General features: G+C 38.4%; 1 protein-coding gene and 1 long non-coding RNA gene across 2 annotated transcripts in view; one reads left to right on the top strand and one right to left on the bottom strand.

The window, feature by feature from the left end:
* LOC309508366 (putative G-protein coupled receptor 149) overlaps positions 1-19,846 on the top strand; it is a 74,424-nt gene that overhangs the window by 11,075 nt on the left and 43,503 nt on the right. The gene's annotated exons all lie outside the window — the stretch shown is intronic.
* Positions 13,817-19,846, bottom strand: part of LOC309508555 — a 320,760-nt gene continuing 314,730 nt past the window's right edge. Inside the window, exon 3 of the long non-coding RNA XR_014209541.1 lies at positions 13,817-14,260. This is a non-coding gene — a long non-coding RNA (uncharacterized lncRNA). The remainder of the gene's footprint in view (positions 14,261-19,846) is intronic.

Genomic DNA, 19,846 nt, shown 5'->3' with positions numbered 1-19,846 from the left:
ATCCTGTGAAAAAAATGTATTCATGCCTTAAAATAGCTTGATTGTAACTATACCCTTGCTTCATTTAGTATGGGTACATGAATATGCAAATTAGCCCCGCCTCCGCTCACTCGCTCAGATCGTTGGACATCGTTTGTCTCTGCAGTGAGCACCACACTTGCAGAGATCCACTCTCTCAACTTTACTGTAGTAAATGTTGCACAATGGCACGTGGAAATACTGGTTTAATTAAGCCATACATGTTTGAATCAGAAACTGATTCAGAAGAAGTCGAAGACTGAATTATACAGATTAGTATACAAGTTAATGTATCAGAATGGTGATGCGTTTTATGTATCGCTCTCTACAACGTCGGACACATTACGGTAATTAATATGATTAGTCTTTTGCTTGACTACGTTATCAAACAGATAATAATGTGTTGCTTATGTTACACAAACCATGTTCCGTTTCGCCACCTCAGAGTCAGACAGCTCCCTTCTAAAAATACGCATCCTTAGAAACGCTTTTAACAACTTAGAACGTCAGTGGAGAAAGGCATATAGTTCATCATAACATCGTAATATACATAAATGACCCGCTATATTGTTAAATGTACCCGATTTTCATATCATAACCTGGCTTCTCTTGAGGCTTCTCTTGAGACTCCCCTGCTTTGCAGCATAGTTAATGATATACTAAAGCCCGCCCACACGTTGACGTGATTGGTTACAAGGTAGTTACTTTGAAACACTGGCAATTTTTTGAGACTCTTTTTCACTGCAGTTTTAAGGAGAAAATACTTAGTAATGGTGTTGACTTATGAATTTCCACATGGTTTGTCTTATTAAAAACACCACACTTGATTTTCACCACAGGGTGAAATTAAGATAAGGTGGAGAGATCTTATTGTGAAAGATTTAATCAAATGCCATAATTTTTTTTTGTGGTAAAAAAAAAAAAAAATCTGACTTTTCTCTGGTGATTTATGCTCACATTCATTTTTGAGTGTAATGACGACATCTCAAAATCCAATCAAACACCGATGACAAAACAGAATAGAACCCTGTTCTACTTAATATTTGTAGGGGTTCAAGCACGAAGTGCTAAAACCCTATTGTAATTGTACTGATTTGTATTATTAGGGGTTCAAGCATGAAATGCTGAAACCCTATTGTAATTGTAAGGATCTGTAAAACTGATCGTGCAGGCCAAACCGTAAGGCCTAGAGACTTGAAACCTGGCCAGATGGTAGGCCTCAATTTGGGGAGAACCTATCAGAGTATGACCCCGATTGGCCCATAGGTGGCGCTACAGCAACCAAAAGTACAAAATCGCTCATAACTTTTTCTCATAGCTCAGGACTGTTTGTCCTAGAAAATCTGAAATTTTGCTTTTGGTTGGCTATAACAGGGTCATTTTGAGAAAATGGGCGTGTCAAAATACACTCAAACGTCTATAAATCCTAAATAAAAAAAGCCTGTAGACCAATTTTCTCAATAACATATCCCCAAAACATTGAAAACATATTTGTGTGTGTGTGTGTGTGTGTGTGTGTGTGTGTGTGTGTGTGTGTGTGTGTGTGTGTGTGTGTGTGTGTGTGTGTGTGTGTGTGTGTGTGTGTGTGTGTGTGTGTGTGTGTGTGTGTGTGTGTGAGAGCATGCACACCATGAACTCCATGGAGTTAACATGGAAAAACTGCTTTGCTTTATTGGTGGAAACCAAGGTACCAATAGATTTTGTACCAATATCTATATCTACAAAAAAAATGTGTGTGCATGTGTGTGTTCAAGCATGCTTAGTGTATTAAGTATTATTGTTCAAGCTTTTCATTTGCATTTTAACAACCAGAAGAAGGTTGCTCACGAAAATTTTTATTTGAAATATTGTTTAAACTTTATAAAATCATTATAATAACATTTCAAATCATATTTCGTCAATGTTTATAAATCCCACAGACCCACATTGGCTGTAATACTAATGTTGTCCTTTAGAGGAGGCCACAGGATTAGACATCTGTCATGTGTACTCTTCTGTTCCTAACAGTTAAAATGATAAATAAATGCATGCTTCAAGTGCTCTACACAAATTAGGATTGTTTACCATATAAATACTCAATATTGTTCAGAGGAACAAGTTAAAGGTATTGTTTTTGTTATTGTTTAGAGGTAAGTTAAAGCTGCCGTCGGCACCATTTTTTTGATCATATTCAGTGTAATCGACACTATAATCCGACAGAACAACATAAATAAGGTGGTTTTAGAAAAAAACCCGAGCTTCTAACTCCACCTGGAGCGTGTTATTTGTTTTGCAAAAAACCAGCGCTCCCGCTTCATCAGGTCCAATCAGCGCAGGGGGGTGTGAGATCTGACTGTCAATCACAGGTCGTGCACACGCCACAGATCCCCCCTCACTCGCGCACGTTAATATCACATGTACACGCCACGCCTGAATTTCGCCTGGAGATTGCATGAAGCGTGATGGCTGAGAGAAAATCTACTAACAAGCTTCCAATTCCTCGGTTATTGCTATCTATGGATAGATTAGCCAGGGCAGCCTACCTCCGAGTCCATGGTGTTGATAGATGCTGAAGAGACGGACGTTCACAGAAAATCAGGTACACACGCACAGTGACGCACTGACGAGCACGACCTCGATGGGAGGGTGCTCGCTGGTAGTGGGGAGGGGCATGAGAGTTGTAAACATTCAAAATTTTGGCTAATCGACCCAATCTGCCAGACTTGCCGACGGCAGCTTTAATCGCTGTTGTCTGAAAGCTTAGTTTTAGTCCAAAATAGTTTTTTCCATACGGTCTGATATCAGTGTTGCACACAAAAAGACAGGATTGCAAATGTTCGTCTGTACACTTTAATTAATGCTCCGTGTACTGTGTTTGTGGAAGTCCACAAATATGTCTTTATTCAACTGGGGCTCGTTCTTCGTACGTTGCTTATTACATCCAAGATCAAATGACACATCCAAGATGATATCATCGTGCTAATCATGATCTGGCTAACTCGGTTCTTCGAACACACTTGCCGGATATGATTAGTATAGCTGGATTGAGTTATCTGAGATAATTGCGCGTTCATGCGCTGGTTGAAAAGGGGATATGTATCGATAGTAGAAACATTGATCAGCAACGCTGCTATTGGCTATTCAGCGTGGCCAAAGAGCGCGCTCAGTTTTTCTCCTCAGCAGAGCAAGAACTAATAGTCGAAGTTTATTCTGAATTTTAATGTTTAATTAAAACGCCAGGGAACACCTCAAAGTCTGCAAAAGCCAGGAGAGAGGGCTGGCAAAAAGTAGCAGATAATTTAAATCCGTTAGAAGTGGCCATGTTAGATGTTTTTATCACTTATTAGCCTATATTTTTGCATTTTAATAATTGCATAATTACTTTGTTCATTGTAATGTCAGAGTCACCACACTAGAACATGGGAACAAACAAAAGTGAAGTACAAAAATATTCTACATAATGGTCATTTTTTATTATATTATAGTCTCTTTTATAAAAGACACTGTTAAATAAATGGTTGTCTGTTTATAAAAGCAACCAAGAAAAAGGCTGAGAAAAAAAAAAAAGAAGAAAAGATCTTAAGAAGTAGCCTACACTGTAAAATAATTTTTGCTGCATTAAATTAAGGCCGTATAGTCATTTCAACTGTTAAATCTTGAGTAATGATGAATTGCTTTGACTTGTGAAAGTGAAAACTGATAAACTTATGTTAATGTAAAATATTTTTCCCGAGTGTAGTTCATTGTAATGACATTGTGTTTTCCTCTTTTGTGCACTTTTACATAATACACCAACACTTGTATCTGTTCCCAAGAAAGTGGTGGCTGAAATATGTGCAGTAAGTGGACATTTTCTAACTTTCCAAAGGAAAGAAAGTATAAGACTTTGTAATGTCCATTTGTTTCCATTGCACTGGACAGTGAATAAACCCTCTCAGATAACTGTCATATGGAGGAACTAGCCTACCTGCAAGTGCATAAATAAGTTTACTTAATTCATACTTGTATGCTTTATGGCTGCAATATAAGTTGCAGGATTCCACCACATCTACAGAAAGGCCTACAGAAGAGTCTGCACAGACAGAGGAGACATAGGCCTACAGGTGGGCTGTGTATAGCCAACTTTTCCTTTTTATTTATTGCATGAGGCATGTGTCTAATATCTCTTGTTGCAGGCACTTGACCACTGGCTTTTCTTTACAAAGAACAATTGAAATAAAACTGAAGGAACTAAGTATATTTGTCTTTTATTAAACATATAATGAAAAGTGTTTTTTTTATTTTTTTTATTTTTTATGTTGTGTAATATGGCACATGCAACAATGTCACAGGCCCTGTCAGGTGTGCAACCCTCAGACTTTTCAGACACTGAAATCTTCCCTTTAGTTATCCAAAGTTCATTTGATTGTGTGCCCTTGTCCTGGCTAGAGCTGCATTGTAACTGGTTTGGGTCAGGGAATGGGGTCATACTGTCTGCAGGCAGGAACATGTCATAATCACCTATGAAAAAATGCAGTTCTGTTAGGATCAGCATAAGTGTATGTAATACAGTGAGCTTGATATTTAATTGTGGAACTTTCCTTACCACTTTCAAATAATGTGCATAAATGTGAATCTCTGAAAATTCTTAAGTCATGCACAGATCCTGGCTATTTTGCTTTCACATTTGTGATATGGAAGATTTTAGTCAACTTCCTTTTTTTAAATTTGATATAATATTATTAATCTGGAATATTAAGAATCCCAATAGTAACTGGGCTGCACATTTACATTGTGAACCCCCTTTCTGTTCACATAATCCCCTTCATTGAGGCCTTGATGGCAGTCTATGGTAGCCTATAGTCTATGGTACCAATCACGTTAGTGAAGCCTGAGTGACATATACTGTAATCGGCATGGTCATGATGGCATGATCTTCATAAAAAATTATGATAGCCAAAAAAAAAAAACTGCTTTAAAAAAAACTGCTTTACAACATTGGGTCTTAAGTGGCTTGGAAATGCCACAAAAAAACCTAAAACTGTTTTTTAAACCTAAAAGCGCCAGGTAAACTCCAAATGACACGACAGACAGCACTTTCCATCAAGTTTTCCGCATCTCCAATAGTGTAAAGGAAAGAGCCACTCGCAAATAATCGTGGGGCAGTGCAAACAGTTTGTGCTGTAGTTAAAGCAGCACTCAGTAGCTTCGGGATTTCTTCGCTGTATTCTCGCTTTTTGCTCGCAGGTTTCTCTCTAGAGCTCCCCCCACAGCTTCGGAATAGATATTTGACAACACTGTTGTAAAAACTCGTTGTTGATTCTCAGACACCAGAGGCTATAGATCAACGACATCAAAGCAGATGGGACGTTCTTTAAAACGTCTTCTTCATTCGGGTTCGGACAGCGTGAGGGAGCGCAATAATGACAGCATTTTAGCAGATTTCTTTTGGCCGTAAAGCAATTGTTTACATCGCGAGACCTGATATCACGCGAGACTTCCTGACGCATCGGCCGGCGGCCCGCCGGCTCAAAGTTGCAAGTGCGTATTTTCCGCTCACGGGCACCAGGGGGGTGCGAAACGACCACCATTCAACCCGAAATAAGTAATATAACCATTCCAATGACTCCGAAGCTGTTCAGTTAAGGTAAAAAAAGTTACTTAGTTCACCTTTAAAGCCCGACTCCGACAAGTCGAAAATAAATGTGCGTTTCCAACAATTTTATAATGTAAACGACATCTCACGAGTCACGAAAAAAAATATACATCTCAGAAAGTGCACTATCGCGCTGCGCTGGACTTCCCCATGGATTTCCCATATCAGCTCCGCTTATGAAGCCGCAGTCTAATCCTGTTTACATGAAATAAGCCTGCTCCCGAGCAGGTTCAAGTTTGCGCACCTGTTGCTATGACAGCAAGTCCAGGATGAGCGTCGAAGAACCAAACAATCCAAGATCATGCCAAATCGTCAACAATCAAATCCAGCTAACTGAGTTAGCGACGTACGAGGAACGGGCCCCTGATCGTCTAATCTGTGTGTATTGTGCATATATTACTGATATTATTACTATTGCAAATCATGTTATTGTAACTCATATCTTAATAGAATATTATTTGTCATTTTAATTATTGATTTCTTAATTGTTTTTTTAATCATTACTACAGATATCACCACCACAAATATCCACTACTATTAGTAGAGAGACGCTGCACATACAGTGCAATCACACTCTCACTAATGCAATCACACTCTCACTAATGCATTCAAATAAATGTAATCTTACTGCGCTATTTTATCTGTACATGATTAGACCATGCAGAAATTAAGAATATTTTTTTTAGCCAGTAGATGACGGGCCAGCTACACGGAGTAGGCCTATGGATACAAATTAAATACTCTATTTAACTACTAAATAGTAAATAGAACTAATTAAAAACAGATTACAGCCATTTTAATAAAGGTGTGAATAGCAATCATGCCTCATTCGCTTACAGTCCAACTTTTGAACTTTATTCCTTTTTAATTTTTTTTAACTTTTTCGGGACACACACATACACACCTAAGGTTTAAGGAGGTCTGCGTGGGACTGTTTTTTTTCCCGTCCCGCTCCCACAAGGTTCTATTCAGCAACCGCTTAAAATACACTGTGTTCACCCGCTTTATTTCCCGACCTGACGGGTCCGCAAAATTTAGATCGTGTTTCCAGAATCTCACATTCAAATGTCTCTAACGGAAAGAGAGAGATTAAGTAGCCTATAACAATTATAAATGCTATACAAAAATTGTGTTCGTGTCAATATAAATATTATTTTAACATTGTACTGTCAGCAGTGAAAAAAATGTCACAGAAATTTTTTTATAAAATATAAATAACATAAATGAAATAGGACAAAGCCTATCACTCAAATTTCTAAGCAACATAAACGAAAACCATATTGCCCTACTGACAAATGAAGTAGGCTATTTTCTGCCAAACTATTTCAAACATCCTTGCAAAAAAAGAATGTTGTTGACTGACAATGGTTTCAGTACCAAACAGCTCCTCAGAGTTAGGTGTACAGTTGGTCAGAATGAAGTGCGGATACGCTGTCAAAAGATTTCGGGAGTGGGCTATTGTCAGTCAGACCGCCCGCTCCGTCCAAAGTATAGGGTACACCAGAGTTCCGACCGCTACCGTCTTTATACTTTAAAATGTAATCCCGTGCTGCATGATTCCTTATGGGCGTTTCACACAGTATGCGGCGGTGAAATCGCCGTGCGGCAACGGCTTTTCTCAAGTTTCATTTTAGTTCAGGAAATAAATAATGGAAAAACAAGTCGTTTTAAATTTTTTGATTTTTGGTTTTAATTTGAAAAAGCGATTGAACGAATGATACACGGGGATACTATTTGTAAACCGTTATTTTAAAATAAAAATAGGCACAAAAAAACCCCCGGACTTCTAAAATAATCCGGCGGGCCAGAAAATATTGCTGGCGGGGACCCCTGCCTTAAATGCTTGAACCCCGATAAATGCTGCTTGCAGCTTTAATTAGGGGCCAAGCACCGAAGGTGCGTAGGCACCCATTGTATCTGTTCCCGTTCCTATTATTAGGGGCCAAGCACAGAATGTGCGTAGGCACTTATTGTATCTGTTGGCGTACCAAAAATAATTCTTCTTTTTCTTCCGACTGGGCTTCTATGGCAGCCCATAGCAGGAAAGTTGTGCAATTTGGCACACTGATAGAGGACAGACTGAACAGTCACCATAGCAAATTTGGAGTCTCCAACTCATTCCCTCTAGCGCCACCAGCTGTCCAAATTTGCACTCACGTTTATGCTAATAACTTTTGAACCACAAGGGCTAGAAACGAAATTCTTTTTTCTTCTGATTCCCTAGCTCAAGATGATTCGATTGCACCATATGTCGTCATGGAAATTTTTCCGCCATTTTGAATTTTTCGAAAAATCTACTTTTTCGAACTCCTCCTAGGCCGTTGCTCCGATTTTCACGAAAATTGAACCAGATCATCTACAGACCATGGCGACAAAAAGTTATGGAATTCAAGTTGTTTCGCTTAACAATTTTTGAAAAAACCCACAAACAAATTTTACGTAGCGCGTGCGAAAACAGACGTAAGGCTGTATCTCCGCAACGCTTTATTGGATTCAGACCAAACTTGGTACATGTCATCCCAACCATGAGGCTACATGTTGCGTTTCGGCGCAGCGCCACCTACTGGTCCGGAGATATGAAAAATGCTTAATAAGCTATTTTTGCTTATATCTTCTGAATAGTTTGCCCAAAAATCATAAAATTGGTCTCGTTAGATTCAGGCCAACATGCTGAGTCGACTGATATCCAATTTTACTATATCGGCCATTTTGGCTGTCGGCCATTTTGAATTTTGTGCTAAAATGCTGTATGTCGATAGACAAAACCGTTTTCGTATAGCGCAGCAGTAAAGTTGAGGCATGATGCTAAAAGCACTTCAGGCTTTATCTCTGCAATGCCTTGACATATTGACACCAAACTTTGTATGTGTCATTGTCAGTTCACTCTGACCACATCACATCAGTTTTGTAACTGTGCCACCTATTGGTCGAAAGTGATAATCCATTAAATCATATTTTTATTTACTGTTTCTATGATTTTTTCAGGCATTTTGCCTAAAATCCTCTTTAATGTCTTTAATTGCTCATTGTTGCAGTTGGTCTGACACTTTCAGCAATGTTGGCATGTCTTGTCATCTGATTGTGCTTGGCCCCGATAATTGCTGCTTGCAGCTATATTTTTGTTTGTTTCTGGTCCCGCTTCGGATGCCACGATGCCATCAAGCGGTATATCTGGTCGTAGTCAGTCCTTCACTGACCAATCAGCGTTCATTAGCAGAATGCTAGCATGTTACAGGCAACAACAACTCAGCCTGTAAGAAATCGAAAGGACATAAGTACTCGTTCATTCAATTTTCGACCTATAACCCATGTTGAACTTGCAAAACCTACAATAAAATTTGAGATTTCTCAACGGCAATCGGGTGAAAGAGACACATTTAGCCGTCTAGCCCCATAGACTCCCATTCAGTCTGCACTCGCCCGCGATCACCTCCAGTGGAATTCTAATGGAACTGCAACCAAGATCGATACAATGGGGCTACTAGGAAGTGCCAAGGCTCTCTGTAGACGGGCTCTGGTATGGGTCATCAGCAGAATACCCTGAAGGAGCGTGAGAAGTTTCGAACCAGCGCCACCTTGTGGTCAAAAGTTATAACAACATTTCCAAAAAGGCTAATAACTTTTGAATAAATCTGCCTATTGAAATGCCACTGGTCTTAATAGATTCCTTGGGTCAAGCCGAGAACATAGATACCAAGTTTTCCTTATTTGGCCGAACTTCCTGTCCGTCATCTTGATTTTCAGTCAAAACCTACTTTTTTTTAACTCCTCCTAGACCGTTTGTCCGATTTTCACCAAAATCGAATCGTATCATCTCCAGACCGTGCCGACTAAAAGTTATGGATTTCGTGTCGATAGACGAAACCGTTTTCGTATAGCGCAGCAGCAAATTTGAGGCATGATGCTAATAGCACTATTCAGGCTTTATCTCTGCAATGCCTTGACATATTGACACCAAACTTTGTGTGTGTCATTGTCACTTCACTCTGACCACAACACATCAGTTTTGTAACTGCGTCACCTATTGGTCAAAAGTGATAATCCATTCAATCATATTTTTATTTACTGTTTCTATGATTTTTCAGGCATTTTGCCTAAAATCCTCTTTAATGTCTTTAATTGCTCATTGTTGCAGTTGGTCTGACACTTTCAGCAATGTTGGCATGTCTTGTCGTCTTATTCTGCTTGGCCCCGATAATTGCTGCTTGCAGCTATATTTCTTTTTGGATGTGTTACATTTGGATGTACGTCACAATATGGAAGAAAATATCTGTTGCTACTGTCGTTTTGTTGCGACTTTAAGTAGCCTAGATAGTCTATCACAAACAGCACATCATTATGAATGATTATTTTTATTTGCAAGAACTTTTCTGCCAGTACAGTGCTGGTGTCACAGTTACAGTGTTTAGTTTGTTTTAGTTTTCATGGACATTCAGTTTGTTTTCATTAGTCACATGTCTTCCTTTGTTTGGTTTTCCCGCCACTCCTTTGTTACCATGGTCACATCATTATGAGTTTGTTTGTTTCAGCTGTGTATTATTAAACCTCTGGGGTCTAAGGGGTTTTTGGGGTCCTTGAGATGTTTAGACATGCCCTGACATTTGTGCTTTTTTCAGTTGCTTATAAACATATTAATGGCAAAGGTGTAATTACACTCTATTTAGCACAAACAGGGCTGCCATAATATGTGAGTAACATGTATGTACATGTTTGTATTTTTGAGAGAATAATGTTGATGCATGGTTATTGAAAAAAATAAAAATTAAAGTTTCTTAAATAAGGCCACAAAACACATACTAAATATGTGTCCACAATACTTTTGACTAATGGATGTTGTCACCTAGAGTTTTTGCTTCAAAATGATCTGAAAATCACCCTGCCTAATCATCCACATAAAACAATACATTGGTCTAAATATTGTAAGACACTTTTTGTTTGGAAAGGCAATATGCGTGGGGGCGTGAATGATCATGAATAATACTGTGATTCACACCTGAGAAGACAATGACTCGCATAATGAGCTGCATAATGACCCTTTCATTCAGGTGTGTCACACAAGAAAGAATGCGAGGACAATATATATACACTCACCTAAAGGATTATTAGGAACACCATACTAATACTGTGTTTGACCCCCTTTCGCCTTCAGAACTGCCTTAATTCTACGTGGCATTGATTCAACAAGGTGCTGAAAGCATTCTTTAGAAATGTTGGCCCATATTGATAGGATAGCATCTTGCAGTTGATGGAGATTTGTGGGATGCACATCCAGGGCACGAAGCTCCCGTTCCACCACATTTGAAGCACTTAAAACAGCAAGAACAGAGTACTACTCGTCTGTCATTAGGGATGGTGCTGCAAATCCAAACAAGATTTTTAAGACGATCAACAAAATTCTTGCACCAATTAAGCCATCAATCTGTTCTTCTGTGCAGGAGTGTAACAAATCTCTCATGTTTTTTATCGAAAAAATTGTAAGCATCTACAAGTCTATCAGTCTGCTACCTTGCTCTGCAATTCCTGAGACCTATCCAGTTAATTTTCCTAAATCTGCTTTCTCCAATTTTAACATAGTCACTACTGATTGTATTTCAAATCTGGTGATGGCAATGAATACTACTACAAGTACCCTTGACCCTATCCCAACATCTGTTCTTAAGGGGTGTCTTTCTTCAATTAGTCCCCTCATTTGTAGCATTGTGAACACCTCTCTTACAACTGGTATTGTTCCAAAAGCCCTAAAGGTTGCAGCTATTACAGCAGTCCTTAAAAAGCCTGGATGTGGTAAGTCAGACCTATCAAACTACAGGCCTATCTCAAATCTCCCCTTTCTTCCGAGGTTTTAGAACGTGTTGTTGTGGCACAACTTCAATTACACTTGTCATCCAACAAGCTTTTCGAACCTTTTCAGTCGGGGTTTAGAAAGGGACACAGTACAGAGACAGCCTTGGTTCGTGTTATGAATGACCTGCTTGTCTCAGCTGACTCTGGAGCCTCTACCATCTTGGTCTTGTTAGATCTGAGTGCAGCTTTTGACACTTTATATCGGCTGGAGAGCTGGCTTGGTATCACTGGTACTGTACTAAACTGGTTCAAATCTTACTTCACTGATCGTTCCCAGTTTATTGTCTTGGGAAACAACAAATCTGATACTGGACAAGTCCGTTCTGGCATTCCTCAGGGATCTGTCTTGGGTCCCATATTGTTTAGTGTTTATATGCTTCCTTTGGGGCAAATAATTAGGAAATATGGTCTGGGGTATAATTTTTATGCTGATGATACTCAAATTTACATCAGCTCTAAATCTGATCCTACTGTCACCGCCAAAATTCTCTCGGAATGTGTGCAGGAAATAAAAACGTGGATGCATCATAATTTTTTTAAATTGAACTGCTCTAAGACAGAGATTCTACTCATTGGCACACCTGTGGCTACTCACAAAGGGAGACATTTTAATTTGATCATGGATGATAGTGTTTTATCTCCATCTTCTTGTGCTCGTAACCTTGGTGTGATTTTTGACGCCCACCTAACACTAGACTCTGGACGTGTAATAAAACTCTTAATATTAAGAGTATTACAAAATCTGCATTCCATCATCTAAGAAACATTGCAAAAATTAGGCCCTATCTTACTCTACCTGATGCTGAAAGGCTTATTCATGCATTTGTTACTTACTCTCTCTTTTCATATAGATTACATAAACAGAGAATATTTGTTTTCGTTTTGAATTAGATCATTTAAAAGTACACACTGTACTTGATTATAAAGCTATATATCTCATGCCTGGGTGACTAGTATTCATTTAGAGACGTGCACCAGAAAAAAAAGTTTACGGAGACGGAGAGGTAGAAAGCACACCCTGTTTATTTTCTTTATTTTACAAAAGCACAATGTTTTATTTCGATTGTAAGTGGACACATAAAAAAGTAGACATTTAACAGTTTATTTTTCTTAAGTCTGTATGACTAAAAATTACAGAGTATTTTAAGTCTATTTTGCTGCTATGTGAAAAAAAAAACTCGCTAGCGCGTTTGGACCCCAGAGGGTTAACCCCCTGAGGTCGGCGGTATCGCCGGCGATACCAGCTCGCTTTTTTTTTATCAGTGTAAAAGAAACTCATAAATACTCTGTTGACTTTGATTTTCCATAGGAGTTTCATACATCAATCGATTCTGTTAAATGTGTATTATTTTTGTGTATACTCACAATAAAAACAAAGTGTTGTGCTTTTTGCCAAATAAAGAAAAATAAACACAAAGCGAGTTCTGCCTTCTCTCTGCCAGTGAAGTCCATTCTGAAACGCGTCCGAAAATGAACAATAACTCAGCGAATACTCAGTCAAACAGGCATACAGACACAGAGGCATGAAGCTTGAATTCTCTTCTTTTAAATGAAGTAATTTATATAAAAAACAAATATTCTCATCTTGTGAAATCTGTATTAAAAGAGAGCGATTCCAGTCGAGCTCATTACAGCTCATTCAAATGTAATGTGACTCCGCCTACGGAGAGCACGCGCTATTTAAACGCAAATGGCTGAGGCAATCCAGGCAAAACCTGTGAACGCCCCCATATCAGCTTGAGAAAACACAAGTTTATTCAGATCATTACTTGTTTACACCGTCTCGCAGCGCTGTGAGGAATAATAATAATGGAAAATGTACCTCAGAAGTGCGGGTATATCGAGGAGCGAGCTGAGGAATACTGTAGTAAGTTTTTTTTCCTTCTCACGTGAATCGGGTTTCTGTTTATGAATGAATGAACGGCAGAGATGCGCGCTGTTTACCACAGCTTGCAAAAAGACAGTTTAAATTTAAATTGCGTGTGTGAATGAATGATGATGTTTTAGCAAACTGTATTGCTATACTGAGATGAGTAAAAATCGACTGAAATATGTTGAAATAAAATGTAGGCTATTTGTATAAGCAACGTATTAAACTGCAAATTAACATTTATATTCCCTAATATTTCATAAAAACAACGTTACAGTCAGGCGAAATATGAAAGACATCATTTTGTTGACTAGATTTGGGTACAGTTTTTACTGTAGAATATACTGCCACATCAAATAAGCTTTTGTTTAACAATTTCTATATATATATATAAAATAAAAATTTTTGTCAAAAAATAAAGTCATCAACTAAGATGTTAGCTGTTCCAATGTTGGCTATATTCAAACTAATGAATACATAGATAAAATGTAGGCCTATAATCATTTTTTTTTTTACAAAGAAAGAGTACACTTGAAATATTGTTGAAATTGTAATTATTGTTGTAATTGTAACCTTTTTAATAAAATAGCAAAACATATTTACAAGATAGATGTAAGCTAAATCTTAAATGGTCAATATAAGTCTTCTTCTAAATATATCTTTTGTCCTTGCATTGTGGCTCAGTCAGTGTCACACCTGAATGAATGGCTAATTATGCAGAGTGGGTGGGACATTGTATTCTCAGGTGTAAACCACTCCTCGTTCACACCCCCCTCGCATATTGGCTTTCCAAGCAAAACCTGTTTTACATCAATTTAATTCAATGTATTGTTTTATGTGAACGATAAAGCAAGACTATTTTCACATAATTTTGAAGCCAGAACTCGAAGCGACAACATCCATTAGTCAAAAGTCTTATTGACACATATTTATTATGAGTTTTGTGGTCTTATTTCAGCAACTTTCATTTTTATTTTTTTCAATAACCACGCATAAACATTATTCTCTTAAAAATTCAAAAATATATATGCATGGTTATCACATATTTTGGTAGCCCTGTTTGTGCTATATAGAGTGAATTTACACCTTTGCCATTAACATGTTTATAAATAACTGAAAAAAGCACAAATGTCAGAGCATGTCAGAACACCTCCAGGGCCCAGAAAACCGCTCAGACTCCAGAGAGTTAATTACCTTGAATTGTTTCAGTACTCAAGTTCCTCCTTTTCCTCTGTTTGTTGTCCGGTCACTCTTACATTTAGTGTGTGTTGCTCTACCTGTTTGCCTGTTATTTTAGATTCTTAATGTTAAAACTTCGTGTTGGAACTCTGTTCTTCATCTTTATCTGTTTGCCTGCAACCACCCGTGACAGATGACCGGACCACCATGTGTACAGTACTGTGCAAAAGTCTTATGGTGCGTTCACACCGGACGCAAATAGCGCGTCAGGCGCGAGTGATTTCAATGTTAAGTCAATGCAAAGACGCGTTACGCGCGTAAAAAATTCCTGCGGCGCGAATGAAGCGTAGAATGCGGCGCGGTAGATAATAGCGCGAATTGAGCGTCTGGCGCGTTAAGCGCGAATGATTTTATTAGTGCTATTTGTGCATTCACGCGTTTGACGCGAATTCGCGTCTGCCGTCCGAGTTGAAAAATCTGAACTTCTGCGTCAATTCGCGCCGCGTTAACCAATCAGGAGCCTGCTTGCTGCTGTCACGTGGTGAAGTGACAGTTTATAATGTTATTTTATGTTTGGCCTCAATCAATTATTTTGTAATATGACTAAAATGCACAACAAAGCAAATCTTTCACATAAAAACTCGATTTCAATATATGAGAGATACTCATTTTGTATTGAATGCTATTTATTCCATATCTATTCTAGATTATATGAAACATAATTATTCTAATGTAAAGACAACAAACACAATTTAGTGTATAAAAACAAAAATCACAGGACAGGTTTCACTTTTGGAGGCTGGCTCCATTTATTATCAAAACAAAAATAAATGACAGATTAGGTGGGTGCGGGCGAGGGTGAACCTCCCGCCGGGCTGTAGAGCGCGGGCTCGTCAGGCAGCGACCACTCTAGGCCGAGGCCTTACGGCCTACGCTGTCCTCGTCAGCGTCCTCACCATTAGGTCCACCAAACCTAGCTCCTGGAGCAAATTGTGAAACTCCTGAAACCCTCTGGAGGGTCTGGTGGACCCGAGTACAGCGACGATGTCCCCTACGCAGCTGTTTCTGCTCTCCAGAGCATATACGAGCGGTGACTCTCTCGATTAATGCTAATGCTAATGCTCGATAAACATCTAAAAAAGATGGCCGCCAACGGGTTTCGAAACTTTCGCCTCTGACGCGCGTAAATTTCGCTTCAAACTTTTGTTTTTACGCGCATCAATTTCGCTCTTGACACGCGAATTAACACAAAGTGGTCAAGCGTCAAACTAGACACGGCAGGCGCGAATTTGACGCGTTATTCGCGTCCGGTGTGAACGCAGCATTAGGCATGTCAATATCCATGTTAATAGACATGACAACATTTTGGGTGCCTGAAACCGCAAACTTTTGAAAACGGGTTTCAAACGCGAATCTCTGAAGACGTCATGAACATGCGTATTACATGTTCAGTTTATAGTGTTTCATCACCATCTAATGGCCTGGCAGCAGAATAAAGTGTTTTTGATCCGTGTAAATGAGGATCGTTTTGACAATGCTGTCGTCTGTGCGTGAAAAACTCAAAGGAAAAACTTCTCTGTTTTAAGCATATTGTTGCCGTGTAAATTAGGGGTGGGCAATATAGCCTCAAAATTATATCACGATATTTCAAGAATATTTGCGATAATGATACTTATGACGATATAGAAAAAAAAAATGTAGACAATTTTTTTTTTATTACATTTATCTCACCTAAATGTTTGCTCACTCATTGTGTTTTTACAATTGGGTAATTTTGTTTTTAAGAGTTTACACAACACAAGGAAGCTTGATTTCAATCTTTGAATTAAATGAAAAAAGTAGCAAAAAATATATACAAAATAATAAAGATACAAATAAAGAGAAAAGTTTTTGGGTAGGTCTAACACTAGTATTCAGAAATGCTACAGAAACTGAATAAGGTAATCAAATGTAAAATAACACTGATAGTCCTGAGTCCTGACTAAATTAAATACATAGGCTATTAATTCTGATTCCTTACAATGAAAGCTATCTTTTGTTGTTTTGACGACAACATTAAGGACAGACACATATGGCTGCTGTCACTTTTAGAGCTAGTGCCCGGATCCATTACTGTTTTACTGTCTGTCACACTGTCACACGCGTTTTATGCTTATTTCAGACATAACCGACTGTTTATGAATATACTAACCATGACCGGAATTTTTACACAATTTTGCATGTTTTTTCCCCCGTTAAAGCGATATAATCCGCGAAAAAGAACTTTTGCTACTCGCGAGCTGTTTGTGAGACAGCTTTACTGTATGTGTGCACGCAGAGTAAACATCTCTCAGAGAGCGCGCAAGAGTACTGAATAGTTTAAAATCGCAAATTTTTAAACTGATAAGACTTAAAAAGAAGTGAAAATGATAAACTTTAGTTACGATGCAAGTGACAAAAGACAATTCCGTCATGTCCTGACTGCTAAACACAAGAGTGTGGTATCAACGCTTGACTTGTGCAACCCATTTTGAGAGCGAGAGAGAGAAGACGCGGCACCGCTGAACACTCACGCGGTTGGTAAAATTGCGTCTTGGAGAAAGTTTTAAAATTATTGATTTGATTTTATAATCTGTGTGGATTCATTTAGGCTACTCATACAATGTACATGCTAAAGTGAATCAATGTTTGCGGGGGAATTTCCCGCATTATAAGTGGTAGACCTGCAGGAATTATTAAAATACTATTAAAGTAGCTCCTTTTTAGGTACTAAATCGTCATTGGAGGCTGACTTGCTGCTCTCGCGCTCAGACAGGTGTTGTTGTTGTGCGTGCTAGGGAACGTAATGCGCCATACGTCATTGTGTCGCTATATCAGTGATATCGCGATATGACACTTTTTTATCATGTAAAAATGTATACCGGTATTATCGTGGACGGTATGATATGGCACACCCCTAGTGTAAATGTAACCTTAGTGTGTTGCTTTACCTGTTTGCCTGTTATTTGGATTCTTATGATTAAAACTTTGTGTTGGAACTCTCTTCTTCATCTTCGTCTGTTTGCCTGCAACCACCTGTGACACCTGGTGCTCTCAGTACTACTGATGATTGTTTTTCTTCTGGCACTTCTGAATTATGCTGAGAACAATAAACTAGATATTAACCACCACTGCAACCTGAAATTGTTATTATTAAATATTTTAATCACTTCTAGACAGCTGTATTGGCTATATCTCTGATTTATTTAATGTTTGCAGGGATAAATCATAAAGCTCCAAGATACACTGCTCTGCATGAGTTGGACAGTGCTGGAAGTGGATTATAAATATTGAGTGTTAATGGACCTGATGAATTAATTACAGAAAATAAATGGCCCCATGCCTTCCAAAACAGATATTTATCAACCATAATAGAGCCATGCAAAAAGGCATTCAATTAAAATTACAATAGTGTTAATGACTAAAAAATCCCTCCAGCCGGTCAAATTATTATGTAGATTATTTTCATCACAACAAACAAACAAATAAACATGTTCTGTGTTTTTCCACATTAACTTTATTATCTCAGAAAAACAATGCACATGGTAGAGAAAATGACAATTGACTGCTGTTTTGCTGAGAATTGCCTTGCTGGCTTGTTAAGGCATGGCCTCACCAGTTCAGTGTTTCAGTATTGTTTATGGGTCAATTGCAATGGGTCACATCAGATTTAAGTAACATAGTCCTTCAACGAATTAGGCTTCCGAACATCACGTTTAGGTCTAGTGGTATGAGTGTGTGTAGTGAGCATGGAAATGCAGTGAGATAGGAAGCATTCCATGTCTTTCCATCACTAAGAACGTATGCATCCACCCCAAGTCTTTTGGCAACCGTGAGAGCATCAGTAAACTTTCTATGTCCCTCAAGAGTAGATAGCAAAATAGACAGCCTTGTGCGCATTTTCCTGCCATAGAGGAGCTGAAATGGTGAAGTACCAGTTGCACCAAGTGGCATGGTACACCTTCAAGAAGTCATTTACCAAGGCTTAGTACCTAGGCTTAGTACCTAATTATTACCCAGTTATTGCAATTACAATAATAAGTGCATAGTATGTGCATAGGAAACAGGACTGTAAATAAATACTTACAAAGACAATAAAAATACTTATGAAATTACATATAAAGATGTACTGAAGTCCTACATAAGTAGGTCAAAAAGCTCTTAAAGGGTTAGTTCACCCAAAAATGTAAATTCTGTCATCAATTGTGTCGCTTCAAACCGTTCAAAACGTTCTTAAAGAGAATATTGAAGAAATTTGTATGAATCAAGTGGTTTAATAAAAGTCTTCTGAAGAGACATGATCGCTTTATATGATGAACAGATTTAATTTAGACTTTTATTTACATATAAACATTGATCAGCGAACTTGCATAGAGCACTCAAATTTGGTAAACGGAAGCTCAAGCATGCTTGCTTATCAATATAATTTTTGCATTGCATTAGTTTAAATAAATGAAACAAAACAACAACAGGGAACACAAAAGCATGAAGCACAGACATTCGTCACATTAAACAACTGAAAAAGCATCAAGAGAAACACAAGGGCTATGTTATATACACAGAGGCTAACAAGATAATAAGGTATTACAAGACACACCTGGAGGAGACAATCAGGGGGCAGGATGAAGCTTCAGCCTCTATGCGGGTAAAAAACATTAAAGGTTGGGTAGGTAGGAATTGTCTAAAAAACTTATTTTCCAAATTTGTTTAAAATTTATTTATATATCAATACATAATTAAAATGTAAGTACTCTGAAAAAGAAAGTATAAAAATCGAGTGTCTGTAGACCTCTCACGACTGTTTTAAAGACAGCTCATTATTTCCATTCACTCCACCCCCTCCCTTCTGGGCTCCTTCCAAAGCCACGCCCCCAAAACACATGAACGCGCGACTCCGACCGCTGCTGAGCTGGAAGATGCATTATTTACCTGAGACGAGCGGAGAGGAGCGCAGTGCATGCAGTGACATCATGTCAGAATCACATGTAATAAAAAAATCTATCTTTATCAACAAATAAGATGTATTTTAGCGCTACAGCCCTCCCTCCACAACGGAGCCTGCCATGAACACGCAGGCTAGTAAACATGCAGGGACACTGATGACGGCGGATAAACAGTTATCGCACATTCACTGGTAGGGACGAAACATCAACAATATGCTTTACATTGACTATGGCCTGCCCATACTTTGACTACAAACTTGGTCCTCAAATCATTACGTATTTTGCAATACATGTAATGTAACTTCATAACGTTGCACTCTTTCTATAAGTTATAAATAGCTAGCAAGATAATAATGGTAA

The sequence above is a fragment of the Leuciscus leuciscus genome (assembly GCF_965113295.1).
Source record: "Leuciscus leuciscus genome assembly, chromosome: 10".
Lineage (NCBI taxonomy): Eukaryota > Metazoa > Chordata > Actinopteri > Cypriniformes > Leuciscidae > Leuciscus > Leuciscus leuciscus.
Note: the sequence above shows the minus strand (reverse complement) of the source record. Positions and strands in the feature narration are given on the sequence as shown.